The 22,020-nt window shown below is 39.8% G+C and overlaps 1 long non-coding RNA gene across 1 annotated transcript in view; it reads right to left on the reverse strand.

Annotated features, from left to right (window-relative positions):
• Window positions 1-3,931: 3,931 nt before the first annotated feature.
• The window catches only part of LOC120031755, a 28,066-nt gene continuing 9,977 nt past the window's right edge, over window positions 3,932-22,020 (reverse strand). The window contains exon 3 of the long non-coding RNA XR_005473763.1: window positions 3,932-4,127. This is a non-coding gene — a long non-coding RNA (uncharacterized LOC120031755). The remainder of the gene's footprint in view (window positions 4,128-22,020) is intronic.

Genomic DNA, 22,020 nt, shown 5'->3' on the forward strand with positions numbered 1-22,020 from the left:
GTTGACTGGTACAGGAGCACTCCCAGGCCTATGCTTTCCCCGAACCTCTGCTCAAATATATAATTAAGACTGAATTCCCATATGCTGAAGTGATCAGGACTCAGAATACTGTACCAAAATGGACTACAGTATTGGACAGTTACTTGCCCGAGTGGCATCAAATGCAAACGGTTGCGCAAAGTAAACGCTCACTCTCTATCTGGTGTCTCTGTCCATAAAATAACTTTCTGTATTGAGCATTGCTATTTTGGCTCACATGCCGAAGTTCACAGATCGTATGGGTTATTGCTGTAAATGTCTATTTAAAACTTGAATAGAAATATGTCTGTTATTCTCTCTTTCCTTCGGGTGGATCCTGATTTATGTCCTCATTTGCTTATCTATGACCTTCATCACTGAGGTTATTTGTAATCGAAAAAATTACAGGGGAAAACTTTTATTAGATCACTATAGCAGGAAAACATAAAACAAATCTATATAGATGTATACAAGTCAACATAATGTCTTTAAACAAACCAGAAACGCATGGTTTTAATTATATATAATGAGTTTAACTCGGACTCCCGAGTGGCGCAGAGGTCTAAGGCACTGCATCTCAGTGCTTGAGGCATCACTACAGACACCCTGGTTCAAATCCAGGCTGTATCACAACCGGCTGTGATTGGTCCCATAGGGCGGCGCACAATTGGCCCAGCGTCATCTGGGTTTGGCCGGTGTAGGCCGACATTGTAAATCAGAATTTGTTCTTAACTGACTTGCCTAGTTAAATAAAGATCAAATAAATGTAAAAAAAATGGTCACACTAAAGTTTTTTTATATTCTGCATCTTCAAATTAGAACGTCTAAATGTTAATAAATTAACAGTTCATTAGGATAGAGCTGGAATGTATATGGACACACACACACACCTGAAATGTTGCACCTATATCAAATGTTGACCATCCAATACAATACACAGTTATGTCGTAAAGTGTAAACAGTTTGTTTATAACAAGTCAATTGTAAACTATGTGTGAGTAAGTAAACGTAAATGTGCAAAGGCTAACACTTCAAAATTATAATATTATAATATAATATTATACAATTTTTTATTGTTCAATTTAAAAAATATATTTACTTCCAGAATTTCATGCAAATGTACATTTGTTTTAAAATACTGATTGAAGTCTGGATATGTTTATACCAATGTAATAATGGCAACAACTGTAAGTACAATACTTTTTGTCATTTTGACCCAAACATTACAATTGATAAGACATTTTATCATGCAAACCCCCATAACTAAATAACTGTGAATAATGTAAATATTGATGTAAATAATGCAAAAATGGACTTAACAATTATTATTGGCTCAGTCACACACACACACACACACACACACACACACACACACACACACACACACACACACACACACACACACACACACACACACACACACACACACACACACACACACACACACACACACACACACACACACACACACAGTCTTTGGACTTGAATAAGCTGTTCGATTTTCCCATAAACCCAAGCGCAGACAGATCTTTTGTTTCAATGCTTCATTTAGATTCCCTCCACAAAACCAGCTTTATTACCATTTATTTCTCCCTCTCCCCCTCTCTACCTCCCTCTGGCTCTCTCTCCCTCCCTCCGTCTGTCCCTCTCTCTCTCACACACAAACGTGCGCCCAAACACTTACCCAACCTCATCTTCAAAAATTGTCTGAATGCAATTTAGCCTGGCCTACATTTCTTTCGATTCTCTGTTTCTCATCAACCAATTCTCTCACGAATGCAGTGGTGTTGCACTTCTCTCTGTCAATGTTTAAATTGTATTTTGCTTATGAGTATTGACAAACATAGGGTTCTAAAATCATAATATGCTAATTAAGTGTCTCTTCTTACACATCTTTCACATTCTGAGTGTGTGGAGTGTGTTTGTGTTTGAGTGTGATCGCATGTAAGTGTATAAGTGTGTGTGTAAATAGTGTGTATGTTTGCGTGTAAATGTGTAATTTATTTTGCTTTTGTGTATGTGAATGCTAAAAGGAGGGGTTTGTGCCCTCCTCTCCTTTACAGAGGCGTGGGAACTCCATTCATCGTTAAACCCAGGGTCCATTGTGGAGCACATGGCATCGAGTGTGTCTGGGTGTTTGCTGCCTCTACGTGACAGTATGTGTGTGTGTGTGTGTGTGTGTGTGTGTGTGTGTGTGTGTGTGTGTCTGCTTACACAAGCAGTCCCTTTGGCATACCCCAGGAATGGGCTCAGTATGTCTGAAATGTATCTTATGCTTACATGCGCTTCAATACAACTATAAATACCCAGCCATTACTAACATTGGAGGGCCGATCCACTGTGTCCTCTTTTACGATCTTTCCTTTCTATACCTTGAAACTATACATCCCGCTGATGAAATTAAGTAAGAAATGGTACAGTAGACACGTGCCTAAAATCATCTTTCTGTATTTAGGTGTTGGATGATATGTCATGGTGAAGGTACAATGACAACTATAACACCTTCTAGAATGCCTCACCAGTTTCTAGAACACCTCGCCAAATTCTAGAACATTCTGGAAACACATTGCGATCCTAGGTTTCGGCTCGTTCCTTCCCACTATAGGCCTCTAAAAGCCTGAGACAGAGGGGGTACGCCCTGTGCCTACACGTGCATATCTTCATCACCCTTCTCTAGTCCAACACACTGTCCCTCATCTTGCCATAGTTAACACCTATGATAAAGTTTTTAATATGGTATATTCCGAGACAATGTATGATTGCTTTTAATGGCATTGAAACAACAATTTATTACGAGGGGCTACATTACAATAATAAAATAAGAGTTAGTATCTTACCGTATGAAGGATCATTTCTATTTGTTAAAGAAAGCTAAATGTTATAGGCCTAAACATAATCTATTTCGGTGTTCTGTAAGTCTTATAGTGTTCCAGTGTTATGTGGTGAAGAATAGAGTATTGGACATCTAATGTATGTTGGTTCTCGTGTGTTTTATCTGTGATGACTCACCTACTTCTAAGTCAACTGCTATTGGTTAAATCAAAATACCCTCCTGCTATTGGTGAAGGTCTATCAGAATCTGCGTCAACACTGGACATACCACAACTACTATCGATGGATTTTTGGGCCTATTATTTTTTCAAGCCTATACTCATACAGCAGAATTTGTTCTTCCATTTAATAGGAGAAAACATTGAAAGGGACATATTTTCTAAGAAATTATATAAACCGAATTTTATACATATAAATGTTGCTATATTAAATGTGTCACATGGCAGACCACTTGAGCAAATACACTTGAGAAAATAATATATTGTTTGTCGATTAAAGTTAAATTAAACATTTGTTGAAAAATTGCACAGTATAAAAAGACATTGATATAAACAATTAAACCATCATGTGACTGTTTTGATTATCTTCCGCATTTACGGATGAAAAACAAAATAAAATCGACCAATATCTGTAAGCGCTTGAATTAAGAATAAGACAACAATCTTTTGGATTTACACGTTCTGATGGCTTTCTCTTAGCTGCAGTGGTTAACTGAAAAGCCACTCTGGGAGAGAGTCACAGCCCTGCTACCATGCTTTGGCATGTCTCCCAAAACTACAGCAACCACACTCAGCTCTGGTCCCTCAAAAACTGTCCCCCGCTTTTGACCCCAAACACTGACCATTGCAAACACAGCCATGAGGGAAGCAGGAACTATAACTACATCGGAAACTACATTGGCAGTTTCTTCAGCGAAGTACAAATTGGCAACATCAAAATGCTGGATTGTTTGGGGACGTGGTATGTTATTGTTACTGATGTTTATCTATATAGTGTATTATTGAGAAGTCAATCTCTGCATTGCATGAGTCTGAGATCCTTAAACTAAAAATAAACAATATTAAAATAATGTGCACTTCCATGTGTGGTTTAAACAGACTAGTTTACACACATTCACGCAAGGAAGCACACTTAGAAATGTACCACTTACCTCAAATCGGACATGGGTAGACAGTCAGCAGCACACACCAACTAAGGATGCGAAATCCAGGATGTTGAAATCCAGACAGGCCTTATTTTCCACCAGGGTAGTAGATCCAGAACCTAGTGTAGTTATCCTGTAGAGAGGGACAAGACAGAGGGCAGCCACAGTCAGTCAGCCAGTTAGTTAGTTAGATTCAGACTCCCGGTGAGAACCAGAGAAGGGTGACAGGGAGCTGCCTTTACCCCAGCTAAGTGAATCATATCTGGGCTGTCTTCCTGTCTGCCACCCCTTAGTCTGTCTCGGTCTATCACCGGGCTGCGCCACAAGAGGCCATGTTCGTGCCTGGGAGGCGCATGGTCATCCCCGTCTGGCAGTTAAAAAGTATTTGAATGAGGAATGTTAGCAAACAGACAAGCTGCATGTCGGATGATTGCTAAAGGCAGCAGCTACAGCCAGTCAGCCAGTCCCGTCTCTGCCTTGGGTTGGTTGGCCCAGGAATGTGAATAATTCAGCAGCAACCAAAAAGGAGGACCCCTTCCCTTTTCACCCACCACCCCTCCCTCCGAGTCCGAAACTCAAATGCCTCCACAAGACAGTGAGAGAGAGAATTCTAAATCTCCGCTCGCTCACTCAATCGGGTGCTCAGGAAATCCTGCAAGAGTTTGTTTTTGCACACATACACACACACACACACACACACACACACACAGACGCGCATACAGTACACGATCACTACAAATCACTTCTTGTGTTTTTTTATTTCGTTGGAGGCCTCTCACTCATTGCCTTTTTATGTCTTTTGTTTGAAATTGGCACCTGTCCCAAAAAACCCTCCGCCACTGCTGCACCGCCCTCCTACTCCCCTTTCACAGGAAGGAGAGAGGAAGAGAGGGAGAGAGAGAGACTGGGAGAGCTAGAGAGAGAAAGTTGGAAAGGACGAAAGAAAGAGGAATTGGGAGAGAAAGGGAGAGGGGGAAATAAATGGTAAGAGGGGTGAAAAAGTCTAGGAGTATGTGTGTGTGTGATTTTTTTCTTCGTGAGAAACAAAATAGGCAGAAAAGGCAAAGCGACGTGACAAGACACTAAACGAGCTATTGCCACCACAGATGCACAGCGGTCGCCGAAAACACAGCCATTGTAACGGCTGTCTAATTCCTCCTCCTCGGATGAGGAGAAGGAGTAAGGGTCGGACCAAAACGCAGAGTTGTTAGTGCTCATATTGATTTAATCAAAACGAAACTGAACACTTACAAATACAAAAAAACAACAAACGTGACAAAACCGAAAACAGTCCCGTGTGGCACGAACACTGACACGAGATACAAACACCCACAAAACACACGTGAAACCCCGGCTGCCTTAGTATGATTCTCAATCAGGGACAACGATTGACAGCTGCCTCTGATTGAGAATCATACCAGGCCGAACACAAAATCCCAACATAGAAAATCACACATAGACAAACCCACCCAACTCACGCCCTGACCAACTAAATAAATACAAGACAAAAGAAAACAGGTCAGGAACGTGACATCTTCATCTTCAGCATGAAGAAGCACATCCTGATCTTCCAAAGAGGGACGACATGGCGAACAGGCAATGCAACACACCGTGGAGTACGTTAAAAGCAGTAGCTACCAACACAATTATCCAAGCGCAATGTACAATAACTCAAAATAATATACAAAAGTATGGAATCTGCTGCAGGAAAAAAGTCCACAAACGTTTTCAAAAGGGAAACCAAACCTAAAGTCAAACGGCGGAGGCCCAAAAGCTACTTGTTGCAGGGTATTTAGTAGCTGGACTTGCTTGCAGAGCTGAGAGATAGAGGCAGAGGGTTAAACTCCCCAGAGTAGTAAAAGCCCTCCTCCTCCTGGCACAGTCGCTCTGAAGGGGAGGATCTAGCTTTAGAAATAGCAGCAGACGCTTTTCCCTTTTTTCATATCGCTAGTCTCCCTCTTGCATGTGGCCGGGACTGGGAGAGTGAGGCGGATGGAGAGAGAGAGAGAGAGAGAGAGAGAGAGAGAGAGAGAGAGAGAGAGAGAGAGAGAGAGAGAGAGAGAGAGAGAGAGAGAGAGAGAGAGAGAGAGAGAGAGAGAGAGAGAGAGAGAGAGAGAGAGAGAGAGAGAGAGAGAGAGAGAGAGAGAGAGAGAGAGAGAGAGAGAGAGAGAGAGAGAGAGAGAGAGAGAGAGAGAGAGAGAGAGAGAGAGAGAGAGAGAGAGAGAGAGAGAGAGAAATAAAGAGCTGTGAGTGGAGGAGATGGAGCTCAGCTGATGATGAAATAGGGACGCATCGAAGTAAGTGAAGAAGACGCATTTTTATCACACGTTCGACACAACGCTTGTGTGAGAGCAAGAGAGATGATCAATAGGGTGGAAGAATGACAAACTACTCCCATAGCACACACACACAGTCGCCAATCATAATTCCAGGGCCCTACACACATCTAGTGCATGATTAAAACAAACTTCATACTAAATCTGTTCCACAACCATGCAGCTACAGCTCTGACAAAAGGCACGTTTTGGAGCCTTTTCAGAGACGGACGAATCCATTCTTATAAAAATGGGGGGAGGTTTGAGGCTGATCACAATGAAAAAACATTTATTAACACCTTTACAGACAACTTAGAGTGTGACTGCAGCAGTGTCGACTCCCTATCCACCCCACCTTGGGCACTTTTTTTTGTTAAAAAAGCGCTCGGCCCCTGCAAGTATTTTGACAAGGAGTCGAAACCCAGATAAGCCTCTAGGGTGAGACTGCTTCACCGAGGCTGCAGGCTGGAGAAGCAGTAAAGCATTGGCTGTGATTTATATACACACACAACATACACACGCACACACAAAGCTTAGTGCACCGCGAGATCCTCCTCACATTCACAGTGACGATGCAGATGGCTGCACTAGTAAATCCGATCCACAGGGAGGGTAAGAGGCGGACGGGTGTCTTCGATTTAGGGGTGCATGATAAAAATGGACTCTCCTGATGATCACATCCTACACACACTTGCGCATACCCACACATCTCATCTCACTGAACCATAAGTATCTATCATACAAACCATGTCTTAATCCCTCTGTAAAGAGATAGTCCTTGTTGCCGCACGCAAATATGTGGCATATCATTCATGTAACAGATCATCTAAATATGAAACATTATTGCCAGTTTCCCCAAACCCTACTAGCACACACACACACTACTACACTTTCTCTGGCCTGGCTGCTTGCAACCACAGCAAGGGTCTTTGGACGTTTGTGACAGATAGGCTATTTTATAACAACTTCCTGTCTCTTTAGGCTACCGTCCCCCTCGCGTTCGCTAAAAACCAAGAGCTCCCAGAAGCTCTCCCTTCTCCCTGAAGTAGCAGGAGCACAAATGAGAGAAAAAGTGGAGCGCTAAGCAATTTAATTTCTCTCCTTTTTGGTACATTAGCTACATGAGATTAAGAAGGATTGCATGCATTAAAATTAAGGTTTGGGATCTATTTTTTCCTGGTTTTCTCCTTGTGTATATATATATTTTTAAATGGTGATTAAAAAAGAAGATGGAGCTAACATGGCTGCTTTGGCTCTATCCCAGTGTGTGTGTGTGTGTGTGTGTGTGTGTGTGTGTGTGTGTGTGTGTGTGTGTGTGTGTGTGTGTGTGTGTGTGTGTGTGTGTGTGTGTGTGTGTGTGTGTGTGTGTGTGTGTGTGTGTGTGCGCGCCTGCCATGGAGGTGGGACGGAGACAGAACACACTCCAGCCCAGAACTAAAATCTGGGCTACTCTCAGCATTAACTCTACCCATTCTGCAATGACCCAGTATATAATAAAATATAAATATTTCCATATTCAGAAACGCGTGTAATCCAGTTTACATAGGAGTTGTCGAGAAACATTAACGATGGAGTCGGTACAGTTGAATATGCTAAATTAAACTATATTTCTCCCATGTTTTCTTATGAAAAAAGCTGATGGGGCATCTACAGTACAAACATGAGGTTAAACCTACTACGTCACATCTCGCCACCTCTTTAGCCAATCGCTACTCCTCAAGACGAAAAACCGCATTGCACAAAGTACATAGATCAAATACTAAGATAAGCAAAAGTATACTCTTTGTCACTTATTCGTTTTGTTCCATTCTGACTATCAGGCCCATTTCACTACTCTAGTCTGAAGAGAGACTTCTGTTGTTTACAATTTTACATGTAGCAGGAATTCAAAAAACTTGGCAGGGCTGTTGTGGAAAGTTCATTCGAGGATACAGTTCTGGTTTTGGGTAGGCTGCCAAGACCTGACACTGTGAGCCTCTCTAAGGCCTCACCCCTCTCAGAGAGCTCTGAGTTGCCTGTGTACGTCTGCCATTGATCAAACTCCAATATTAACAACCTCTTTATGACACCTTCTTTAGGAGTTGTACAACCGTCAGCTGTAGCACGGAACTTTATTGACGCACTTTCATCTAGCTGTAGATTTCTAAATCAAAGCTGTATTGTGTGTTTCATCATGCACATACTTTCAAAGCAATTTAGTAAAACAATGAATATTTGTTGTCTTTAAACAGTACATGCTTTTTTGTTAAATTGTGACCAGACATGTAACTCCATCAGAATTCAGCATTCTGATGGAGTTACATGTCATCGGATGAGCTTTACTATCTGTCAAAGCATGCCAAAATAAGGTTCCTTGTTTATTAAAAAAAATACTAATCAAGTAAGGCTATATTATCCTTTCCCACACATCTACAAATCATATTGTTGCCCAACTATCCAGAGAGTATGACTTGGCAACTCGTAAGGGAAAATATTTAATCACAAAAAAAATGTCTGCTTCTTCAATCATCACCTCAATCACCACAGACACTCATAAGAGAACAAAACAAAAATGATTCACAGCATAATAATAACTTAATGTAAAAAGACTGTTGGGAATTTTTGTAACAAGTAAGTAATACGTACCTGATATATCAAACAAAAACTTTTAGTGACAAATACAGCAGTTTTGGGTACCATATCCAAAGTTCACAAAAATAACTATGATATTGAAACACACAAATAAAGAAAAAATGTAATTCAAAGATTATGGCATTATGGTGATTGGGGACTGACTTTACCAGAACAAATATATCTGGCTTAGTTTATCCTACTGTACTTGACAGCTAGAATGTGCATATTATTTTGCAAAGAGCCAAACGGAGCTTTAAAGCTTAAATTACATCAAAGTACTAAAATATTTTTTTTGGGGGGGGGGGTCCCAGAGGTAATGTTGTCTTTTTATTAGCTGTAGTGTCTAGTTAACAATTAAATAAATACACTGAAGCAAAGTAATTACAAACAGTTGGAGAATGGGAGTTATGCTGCAGGGTATGTAAGCTACCCAATACCTGTAATAATAACACTGTAAATACATAGTACACTGCTTTGTGTCACATATAATATATATCAAATTCATTTGTAGGGTAAATAAGACCATACCCTTTATTGTATACTTGTCCATGACAAATGTAATGTATTCATCTCATTGACACCACACGCTGAAGAAGACTGAGGCTGAATCGCCAACCCAATCTCCAAATAAAACGCCAACCTGTGGCGTAACTGCAGTAACAGAATTACACCATGGCTTGACGTTTTAATTTCGCCATTTGGTGCCGTATCTTAACTGTCATTCAAACGCCTCAAAAGTGAAACTAAAACGTACGTTTAGGCATTCATTCCAAATGGTTATGGATAAGGTTAAACTTAAGTTTATGCATAAATTCCCGCACACAACCCTCGGAGCCCATCCACCATCCACCATCCCCATCCACAGCGCCCTAGCAAGAAGCAAGTCTACTAGATGTAATAGGCGCTCACGTTGCACCTAGTGGACAGTATAGCTTCCACAATTCGCCAGGTCCAAAGGTAATCGGGGGACTTGAGAATGGGCATCTCCTGGCGTATTCCATAAGAGAATGGGCTGTGAATCGCATATATGCAGTGCAATGAATGAATAAAGAAATTATTGAAGAGTATTTATTGGAGTGCTGTCCCTTTCTATTTACCTCATACAATGTAGAGATACTTTCTCTCTGCTACCCAGACAGAAGTACTGACCAGACAGAAGTACTGCCCGCCAACCACCACCTCTACTTGGTGGTCTATGGTGGGGCCCCTCAAGCACACGTGTCCATACAACTTCTCGATTACACCCCTGACCCCTGGGGTGACCCGATGTTGCTACGGGAACAAAGGGCGAGACCCCTGAGGTCAGAAGTGTTAAGCCGGGAGCCGGCCAGGCCCCATTGACAAGGTAGCATGGTGTTGGCTCAGAGAAGGTTAAGATCACTAACACAGGGGACTAATAGGGATTAAGGGGCCGTAAGGGGCCCATCTCCTCAGGGATGTCACTCAGGGGACTAGTAACATCAGTCTCTGTTAACCTCCCTGACCTCCGGCAGCCATTTAGGGGCGACAGGTCACTTACAAGAGGCTAGAGAGGGCTTTGCCGGTGTGATTGCTGATCCTATATGGCTGATATTTTCAACTGTTTCTGTATAGCACTTTGTGACATTGGCTGATGTAAAAAGGGCTTTATAAACACATTTGATTGATTGATTGAACTGTTTACAAATTCAAGATTTGTATTTCTATAGAAAACCTCTGAAGTTCAAAAACAGATTGACAGTTTAAATTATTAGATGCCAAATGTTATACCTCAGAGAACAGAAAGCCATCAGAGAATACAGCCTCGATATTGGCAGGTATACAACCAATTAAATGGTATTCTTATTGAAAATGTTATGTTATAAAGTAAATGCATTAGATTAAACAGAATTAAAAACCAAAATGTTATGATTATGAAGTGTTCAGGCATCGATATAAACAGTCTCGTTATCAACAGGTGGAACACAGAACTGAAAAATCAAAATGGAGGACAGAGACAACATGGATACTAGTGAAGTAGCAATACAGATTGCTGATTCACCTAAACAAATTCAGATAAGAGATCTAAAGAAGTATATCCTGATATCTTTTTTTATAAATATACCAAATATACCAAAGACGAAGTTAAGTATTTTCTGAACATCAGTTTTCTACAGTTTCCTCGTGTTTGAGTAGGGTTAAGGTTAACTCTGTCCATTCCAATTGAAAAGGCAAATAGTTCTAACTAACATATTAATAATTATATTATTTGCAATCAATGTAAAATATTTGTCTGGGGAAGAATGCAAATATTTTACATCAATATATGAAAGAAAATAAACTAGAATATGACAATTTTAACATATATATATTTGTTGCCTTTAGTATTGCTTTTTCAAGAGGCTAAGGATGAATGAAGACATGTATTGTTTTAAAGGTCAAATTATTCATTTTATTATGTCTCAAGAGTGATAAGAGGGAAGGCTTGAAAGAATTCCACTCCTAACGTTGGTGAATCATATCAAATACGAATAATGATTAACATAACAGTATTTCACGGATAAACATATTGTATAACTCATTCAGATTGGACAGGTAAATGGGCACCTATGGATTTAGATGGCTGATAAGCTAGAGGTAAATTAGAGAGAAAAATATGATTAAATATAGCCTAAGAGGATATGCTGTTCTCCAGAAATACATTACCAAATTAAATAACATTATTTGTTCAAGTTATTAGAAAATAAAAAATAAAGAAATACGATATTATATGAATCATATTTATATATATATTCATTTGCCAAAAGCTTTTAGCAATAATGCATTTTTGTACTTAAAAATATCCAAAATGCTGTAGTATTTACTCTATATGTTGGTTGATACAACCTAAGATGTTTTGGTTTAATTTAGATAGAAAAATCTAAGATCAGAAAATGATGCATGAAATGTGAATGGTAAAAGTTTTTCCTTAACACATTCTGTAATGTGAAGTGAAATTGATCTGATGTCTACCCGTGTTATACCAGGGGTGAAGTGCTAACTTTTAATTAACTAATGTTGTTTTTCCTAAGTGGGAAAACAAAGTCTTACATTTATTGGTTTCAGAAAAAAAAAATCTAAGTCTGATCATGATATTAGAAAGATACAAATATGTTTGAGGCAAATATAACTGTATTACCTTAAATGGCTTATTTTCAACACTATAGCTTACGTAAACTACCATTTAGGAACAAAAATGTATACCATATTATACATCTTTATTATTTGAATGTATTTAATTATGCAAGGTTAGACATGTATTTTATAACTTAAAAGGTATATACAAACATGTGATATACACACTGGATATAAAGAAGTTGTAAGTAGGTGGAGACAAAAAAAAAATGGCATACGTGTGTAAATGGGTTTAATAAAACGTATAATTCATAAAATTTGTTAGCACTATTTAAAGTGAAGAAGAATAAACAACATAAATAAAAAAGTATATTTGACAGTTTTTACAAAATAAACTCAAACTCAAATGATATAGCATCTTACATAGATGCTAGAGTTATTCATTACATTCTTTTCAATTATTTGGTTTCAAAATCTTCTAAACTGCTGTTTTATTTTTTATGTCACTTTCAAAAACTTATGAGTCAACTTCTGCTCTTCGTTTTTTACTGAACATTACTATAGTAAATTGAAAATCTGTGAACACTGACCAAAAGAGTTTTGGTGGTGCCGGAATACCATATACGTATATTCTATAATAATTTGTACTATTTTATCACTTTTAAGCAACACAATTCTAATATCAAATAGTTGCATTATGTTTTGTTCACTACAAGTTAAAATAAATAATGTTGTGTCTGTTGTTTCATTTATTTTTTGTACTTTGAAGATCAAACAATGGACGATGGTGAAAAGAAATCTATGGTGAATGACTTAAAGGCGATTTTAGCAATAAGAAATAAATGATCTTGAAAGAAAACAATAGCTTGAGACTAAAACCTCATACTAAAAAAGGTAAGTACAAAAAGTGAAAGGTATAACTTCTTTGGGATTCAGTCCTCTCTCTTTGATAATCATTAAACAACTCACCTTTAAAAGCTCACTCAGCTGCTACGGTAGAGGCTGGGACAGAACTGAACTGCTCTGAGCTGGAAATACAGGAAGTGTCCAGGACAGGACTGCCACACTTTAACCAGGCAGACTGATCCAAACAACATTACTATTGGTCTCCTCGCAGATCGTCTCTTAGATCTCGGCCAATACTTTCAATTTAACCATGTGACTACCATTTTACATTATTTTCCAGTTAGTGTTTCATTAGCACAAAACACTTACACTCGTATTCGCTTTTAAATTAGGAAAGCAAATTGTCTATCTCACGGACATGAACAAAAGAAAAACCTTACCCATCACATCAAAGATGTGCAGCTTTGATTTTTTAGTAATGCTTCATGGAGGACCTAAGATGAAATTGCTCATTATCATGAGTCCATATTTCATGTTGATACAAGCATAATATTGTAAGATAGCAAAAATTACAAGAATTTATCTGAACTACCTCTGAATTACTTGTGTCAAGGTAAAACACTTGAGAGATTCATGATTTGTTATATATTGTCACTCATAGTATTTGGAACCTGTGATTAACCGAAAGGGATAGCTAATACATTGTCAATTATAGCAGAAACAGTAACGAACTCCACACAAGGGAATTGTTTTAACCCACTTCCATCAAATTGAACTAATTTGAACTAATCAGTCTTGTACAATCTGAAAACATACACCCACAAACCCATATCTTTGTTACCTGCAATTCTTACTGGGCTTATATCTTCTCTCGGTCAACCTCGAGTCTCGAAAAAAGCACCAGAAAAACAGCAATGATTTCTTCCTCTTTTAGTACATTGTGTGCAAGCCAGGCTGGCGGGTCTAGGGGAGAAGTTCTCTCGGTTGTCCCTCTTAAAGACTCATGCCGGCCGTTGGTTCTGGCAGGTGCCACGTCATGGCTCTTCCGGCGAGGACAGGCCTGTGAGGAGAGGAATCGACCCAGTCGAGCCCTCCACACCTTACGCCCCCAACCAGTACTACACACCAGAACTACCCAGGGGAGCTCAGAGAGAGACATGGGCCCTTATTGACTAATTTAAAAAATGCATCTTTATTTCCCTCCTTTCCTTTCCTTCCTTCCTTCCTTCCTTCATCTTTTCCTTGAAGTAATAACTGATCTTACATCATGACTAAGGCAATGACTGGATTGGTGAAAGCTAGTAACTGTATCCTAACTTGAATTTATCCCACTTAATCCAACTTGTGTTATGTCATTGATTACCTCAAAGAAGGAAGGAAGGAAGCATTTTTCAAATAGGCCAATAGATATAAACTCGACCCACACCCACGTTCTGGGGTAGCCAAATCCGAAGCGTAGGGCTCTAATTCATATACCTATTCAAATTTCAATGGAAACTTTTCTCTCCTTTATGTATATTATATGATATAGTCAATCTATGTATATGTGGTTGCTAAAGTGGGTTTGAAGACCCAGCTAAGTATTCTTCAAGGGTATAGATTATAAATAAATGGGATTGTGGTAAACCATATTTGAGAGAGTAATATGTTGTAACAAAAGTATATAGATTTGATGTACTCAAAGCGTACATTCAATGTCACTTTCTATATAATGGGTTGATGATATTTGTTTGTCAAGACAAATACAGCTAAGCACAATGCATGTGTTGCTCATAATAGCATTGCCATTTCTTTAAAAGTGTGTAATATTTTCATGACTTACCTAGCTAGTCAAGGGCATATCCTAAAATTGAAAAATGAAAGAGTGCAAATAGGTCAAAGTGTCTGTGGACACCATCTAGTCTTTCTGTAGTATATTAGTTATTTGTCTATAATTGTATTTTAGTGAGAGATCACCCTATGGGAATCAAGCATCTCATTTCTGCCAATAAGCAATTCTAATAGTTATACTTTTAGCTTGAGGCAAATTAACACTGTAATTAGAATGACTAAAACATTAAACGATAGGATTCATTTATTTTATTTTCTGTAGTATCTCACTTATTCCACCTGGTCCTCTGTATCTATTGTACAGTATATGTGTAATGTATACATACAATTCACATGGATAAACGTACATATGCATTTAAAATATATACAAATATTTAAATGTTTTTGTTTAATTTCTTCTGATTAAATGTAATTAATACTGATCCAATTTAACCCCAAATTAAACAGTCAATAGCCTACAATTAATAGTTGTATGTTTTGTTGTTTACTTGCTATTATGTTCAAATGTAAATGTTTCCTACTGAAGTGGTGCATAATGATATAGCATTTTTGTTTTGTTTTTGAGAACGCTATACTGTTGGAGTCATGATTCTGATTGTCGCTCAGCACGTTTTTACAAACATAAGATATAAACGGTCTTGGTTTTTGCTTTAAATTAGTATCCTAATGAACTTTCTACATAAATGATTTGTTTTGATGATGTAACTGTAGTCTATACCCACTAGCGGTGCGTTGGTAGCCATATTACAACCTATGTGTTGTGATAATTGCACTGTTTGCTCTATAACCTGTTAATGGCTTGACACCGTGATATATAGGCCTAAGGCTGAGACAATAAGAAGACAGACACAGTGGCAGAATAAATTCAACAACACATTTGTTTCATTACAAAACCGGAGAGCAACATCTTTCCTGTGAAGTTCACAAAACATATTGCATGCAGCAAACTATTAAACAACTATTTATTTAGAACCACAGAGTGTTACCGCAAGTCACAAAGAAAACAGGAGCTCGATCCACTATTCCAGCACCATTTCAACTTCAACATCATCTAATCACCTTAGTCTAATACAGCGAACACTAAAAGATACCAAAAACTATTTAGTCCTATCAACGTAAGCTAAATATGATGTAGCTGTCAATGGTACTGATTTGTGTGTGTGTGTGTGTGTGTGTGTGCGTGTGTGTGTGTGTGTGTGCGTGTGTGTGTGCGTGTGCGTGTGCGTGCATGCGTGACTCACCCTACTTGCAGAGAAACACCAACGTCATCCTACTCTTTCATGCCTAAATGTTCTATAACTATGTCATACAGTACACGCTTTTAGTTTTTGTTGTTCTATACTACCTGGCTAAAATAATTGCTCGCTAGCCTAACTTCCTTTCATGGGCAACGATATGCCAGGCCAGCTAGTAAACCTTAGCATAACATTAGTTAACATTAGCATACTATTTCCATACTATTTCCTCAGGCCAGGGGCACAATGTATGAATTTATGGTTAGATTAGAATATACATTAAAATGATTGGCCAGTATGGAGAATTAGGTAAAACCACAAGTCCAAATCCCTATCTCCATTGATGGCTAATTTAGGAAAGGGATGATTTTAGCTAGCTAGCTAGCCACCGGAAGACAACAACACCACGAGATGCAACAATTCAAGTTTGGCTTGTGATGTGATTGGTCTGAAGCCAAATCCAAACTGTTTTCCCTTGACACTTTTTTTGGTGCACCAGAACCATTCACATCTGAGCTCACTCAGTTTAGCTGATTGGCTAATATTTTATACTTTTTTTTAATCAAGGGAGGCCAAATGCTCGCTGGCTTCCCTTGCATTCAATGCTATGGGCGGCAACAATGTCATACTTTTTCTGACCAGACAGCATCAGATAGATCCGCTACACATACAGAGGGGCGCTGTTTCGATCACTCCGATGCTTTCTCCGGTGAGACATGCAGCCTCTTGCAAATTGAAGAAAATGTATGAAACAGAGAGACGAAAGATTAATTATTTAGTATGCTGTTTTCTCTTTTCTTCCCTTGTCATCCATGAATACACACCAGTCTACACCGTCTTTTCAATGAGGTGGGGCGGCTCAAAGGAGTTAAAACGCTAACAGTCATGTGCGCGCCACCGGCAACAAAAGGTCCCCTATGTTGGGTGCATACAGATAAAGGAGCCTCCTTTGTGTGCTGTGTTTCACATAACGCAGGTCGGCCATGGGATGCATGCCAGGTCTGCGTCTGTCTGTCTACCCCTCTGACTGGAGAAACAGAGAAACAGACACACAGACACACACACACACACACACACACACACACACACACACACACACACACACACACACACACACACACACACACACACACACACACACACACACAGCCTTCCTGTGGCCACACATAAAACACATAAGGAACAATTTACGGATATGGATTAAGCTTTGTATTCCTGGTTTAAAATATAATGACTCTAACCCTAATTCATACTAGTAAAATATCCTCAAAAGGGTTGTATATTCAAAAATACGTCTATTTCACAGATAGTGCTTCCAAAATCAACAGTAGGCTAATGTTCTCACTACATACTTTGCTGGGATATTGCTATAAAATACTAAGTCTAAATGTCAGTGGTGATATTTGAGCTAATTGTTTTGTAATAAGTTCCTCCTAGTCTTTAATAAGCATAATAACATTCATCATGTTGTGGCAAATCCATTTTGGAGGAATGAGTTACCTCAAATTGCCCACCATTGTTTGCTGTTATTCTATAAATTGTAATAAAACAATAATCGCAGGCTCAGGAAATGAGGTTTACAGCATCAATAGTTCCGCATATACCACGGAGGGTGTGGTGGTGGTAGGTAAACGTATTAAGATGCTTATCTACACAACACATACATGTCCATGCACAGAGCCCCTCCCTCTGCTCATATGTCTCTTATACAAACAGAACACTGTAAAATGTATGTTAATTTAACTTTTGTAAATACTGCTTCAGGATTACCATGGGCCCCCTTCCCATTCCCGTATTGCAAATGTCACTAAATATGTCAATTTTTTCACACACACACAAAAAGAATACACACACAAAATAAGGGCAGAAGAGCCATGCCTGAACACACCACAGAGGGTAAAAAAAAAGAATATAAAGAGTCCCAACGAGTTCCTTGGCATGTTAGTTTTCTTCCAGGCAGTCCCTATTGACCTGTAAACCTTTGTGACTGGAACAAATGCAAATGGCGCTGACTTGCTCACACAGAAACACTAAAGGCCTATTCAAACGAGGGCCTGCCAACAATGCAGCAGCAACGCTGGTGCCCGGCCCGCAGTGCAGCTCCAGACTGGGGACTCAAAGGCCCAGTCTGTATCCCAAATGGCACCCTATTCCCTATAGTGCACTACTTTTGTCCAGGGCCCATAGTGCTCTGGTCAAAAGTAGTGCACTAAATAGGGAATATAGTGCTATTTGGGACGCACACCTAGCCTCCCAGGAGCTGGTTCACAGTCACATGGTTCACTCCTCCAGCTCAAGCCGTCTGGCACCGAGCAGAGGGACCATCCACTTTCATTAATTCTCCTCCATGACTTTATATATACACACACCCATCTGACCAGCTAAGTCTGTCTAAGGAACTCTCTCTTAGTTAGCAAACAGAGTTTAAATTTGATATAATTCTTCTAAATGTAATTAATTTACTTCCACTGTTTTCAACTTCAAATAAATGTTCAATATAATTGTAATAAACTTGCAAACTGCTAGTTGCAAAAAACTTGCAATAAACTGAAAACTGAAAATGTATTTACTACATAAACTTGATGAAAATGTGTATAAAATACAATACAATGTTAATACAATGATGTTCATTTCCAACACATTTGTGTACATTTCCAGCAGTAGGGATTTAATGATGGACAGGGATCTGTAGTGCTGAGTCAGTCACATCTGTAGAACACCTGCAACAAACAGCCACATGACCCTGATAGAACCATCAAGGGGGGAGAGAGGAAGGAGTAGAGAAAGAAAAGGAGGGGGGGCGAGAGAGGGGAGAAAGGAGAAAAAGGATGATGAGGCGATAAGGACTGAGTCTCAGACAGAAAGAAGAGAGGGACAAGAAATATGGGAGAGAGAGTGATAGAGCGAGAGAGCAAGATGTAGAGACTCAGTGAGCATAGCCTTGTTATTGAGAGAGGCCGCCATAGGCAGACCTGGCTCTCGAGAGAAGAAAGGCTATGCGCCCATTGCCCACAAAATGAGGTGGAAACTGAGCTGCACTTCCTTACCTCCTGCCAAAGGTATGACCATATTAAAGAGACATACAGTGCATTCGGAAAGTATTCAGACCTCTTGACTTTTTCCACATTTTGTTACTTTACAGCCTTAGTCTAAAATGTATTAAATTGTTTTTTCCCCTCGTCAATACCCCATAATGGTCTCCCAAGTGGCGCAGCGGTCTAAGGCACTGCATCTCATTGATAGAGGTGTCACTACAGACCCTGGTTTGATTCCAGGCTGTATCACAACCGGCCTTGATTGAGAGTCCCGTAGGGCGGCGCACAATTGGCCCAGCGTCGTTCGGAGGCCCAGCGTCGTAGGCCATCAATTGGCCCAGCGTCGTAGGCCATCATTGTAAATAAGAATTTGTTCTTAACTGACTTACCTAGTTACAAAAAGATTAAAATAACATAAAAGAATTACAAAGCAAAAACAGGTTTGTATAATTTTTTGCAAATGAAGAAAAAAGAAACTGAAATATCACATTTATATTAAGTATTCAGACCCTTTACTCAGTACTTTGTTGAAGCACCTTTGGCATCGATTACAGCTTTGAGTCTTCTTGGGTATGACGCTACAAGCTTGGCACACCAGTATTTGGGGAGTTTCTCCCATTCCTCTCTGCAGATCCTCTCAAGCTCTGTCAGGTTGGATGGGGAGCGTTGCTGCACAGCTATTTTCAGGTCTCTCCAGAGATGTTCGATCAGGTTGAAATCCGGGCTCTGGCTGGGCCACTCAAGGACATTCAGAGACTTGTCCCGAAGACACTCCTGCGTTGTCTTGGCTGTGCTTAGGGTCGTTGTCCTGTTGGGAGGTGAACCGTCGCCTCAGTCTCAGGTCCTGAGTGCTCTGGAGCAGGTTTTCATCAAGGATCTCTCTGTACTTCGCTCCGTTCATAGTAGTCTCCCAGTCCCTGCTGCTGAAAAACATCTCCACAGCATGATGCTGCCACCACCATGCTTCACCGTAGGGATGGTGCCAGGTTTCCTCCAGATGTGACGCTTGGCATTCAGGCCAAAGAGTTTAATCTTGATTTCATCAGACCAGATAATCTTGTTTCTCATAATCTGAGAGTCTTTAGGTGCCTTTTGGCAAACTCCAAGCAGGCTGTCATGTGCCTTTCACTGAGGAGTGGCTTCTGTCTGGCCACTCTACCATAAAGGCCTAATTGGTAGAGTGCTGCAGAGATGATTGTCCTTCTGGAAGGTTCTCCCATCTCCACAGAGGAACTCTAGAGCGCTGTCAGAATGACCATCGGGTTCTTGGTCACCTTCCTGACCAATGCCCTTCTCCCCCCGATTGCTCAGTTTGGCCGGGCGGCCAGCTCTAGGAAGTCTTGGTGGTTTCAAACTTCTTCCATTTAAGAATGATAGAGACCACTGTGTTCTTGGGGTTCTTCAATGCTGCAGAAATGTTTTGGTACCCTTCCCCAGATTTGTACCTCGACACAATCTTGTCTCGGAGCTCTACGAACAATTCCTTCGACCTCGTGGCTTGATTTTTGCTCTGACATGCACTGTCAACTGTGGGACCTTATATAGACAGGTGTGTGCCTTTCCAAATCATGTCCAATCAATTGAATTTACCACAGATGGACTCCAATCTAGTTGTTGAAACATCTCAAGGGTGATCAATGGAAACAGGATGCACCTGAGCTCAATTTTGAATCTCATAGCAAAGGGTCTGAATACTTATTCTGTAAATAAGGTATTTATGTATTTTATTTTTCTAAAAACCTGTTTTTGCTATGTCCTTATGGGGTAATGTGTGTAGATTGCTGAGGGGGGGAAAGTATTTAATCCATTTTAGAATAAGGCTGTCACTGTATTTCTCACAGATCACACAGACCCCAAAATAATTTGAAAACAAATCAAACATTGATAAACTCCCATATGTGTTTAGCGAAATAACACAATGTGAAATCACAGCAGAAAGATTTGTGACCCGTTGCCATGAAAACAGGGCAACCGGTGGAACACAAACAACATTGTAAATACATCCCATTTTTATCTGTTTACTTATCTTCCCCTACTTTTCATGCTACAACTATTAACATATTGTTAAAAACACTGTACAAAGCTGATAATATAACATTTGAAACTTCTTTATCCTTTTGAAACCTTAATGAGTGCAAATTTTACTGTACATTGTTTTGTTTCTTCTCACTTTTGTTTATTGTTTATTTGACTTGCTTTGGCAATGTAAACATATGTTTCCCATACCAATAAAGCCCCATTGAATTGAATTGAGAGAGAGAGAGAGAGAGAGAGAGAGAGAGAGAGAGAGAGAGAGAGAGAGAGAGAGAGAGAGAGAGAGAGAGAGAGAGAGAGCGATATGATGGGAACTCATGGGGACTCAAAAGCCAAAAAAAAAATATGCCATGACTGACTTTCGTCTGTCCTTCAAGAGGAGCATGCTCACTTTCATTTATAAAGGTTATAATATACTGACTTGTCCTTGATGTCATTCAACTGGGTCCAACCGAAACCCCATTTTGTTCCCTCTAATATAATTCCAGTGTGCAGCTCATAACTGAAATCCCTTAAGCTTTGGTTCCCAAGTACAAAATGCCAATGATACATTCAGAGAAAGTCAAAAACCACTCTTGGCACAACTGTGGGAAGCATTGGCGTCAACATGGGCCAGCTTTCCCGTGGAACGCTTTCGGCACCTTGTAGAGTCCATGCCCCGACGAAATGAGGCTGTTCTGAGGGCAAAAGGGGGTGCAACTCAATATTAGGCAGTTGTTCCTAATGTTTTGTACACTCTGTAGTAGTAAAGGGGGGGGAAAGTGAAATGCTGAAGCTGAAGTTGATGTTGAAGCTATAAAGTTGCTTCAGTACCGGGGAATGGACAGTCTTGTCCATTGAAGGTTGAAGGTGGCCAACCTTCAATGCATACATGGTGGTATATTGGTATACCTGCAAAGCACTGGAGTGGGTATGTCTTCCTTGTGGTCTGGTCTGTCTCCATAAAAGGCCTATGTTGTGCTGAGAAATACCATGTACAGGGAAAATATCAAAACATCTAAACCCTACTGCAATTGACTATACAAATTTCTACCACTGTATCACTC

The sequence above is a fragment of the Salvelinus namaycush genome, chromosome 38 (assembly GCF_016432855.1).
Source record: "Salvelinus namaycush isolate Seneca chromosome 38, SaNama_1.0, whole genome shotgun sequence".
In the NCBI taxonomy this organism is placed as follows: domain Eukaryota; kingdom Metazoa; phylum Chordata; class Actinopteri; order Salmoniformes; family Salmonidae; genus Salvelinus; species Salvelinus namaycush.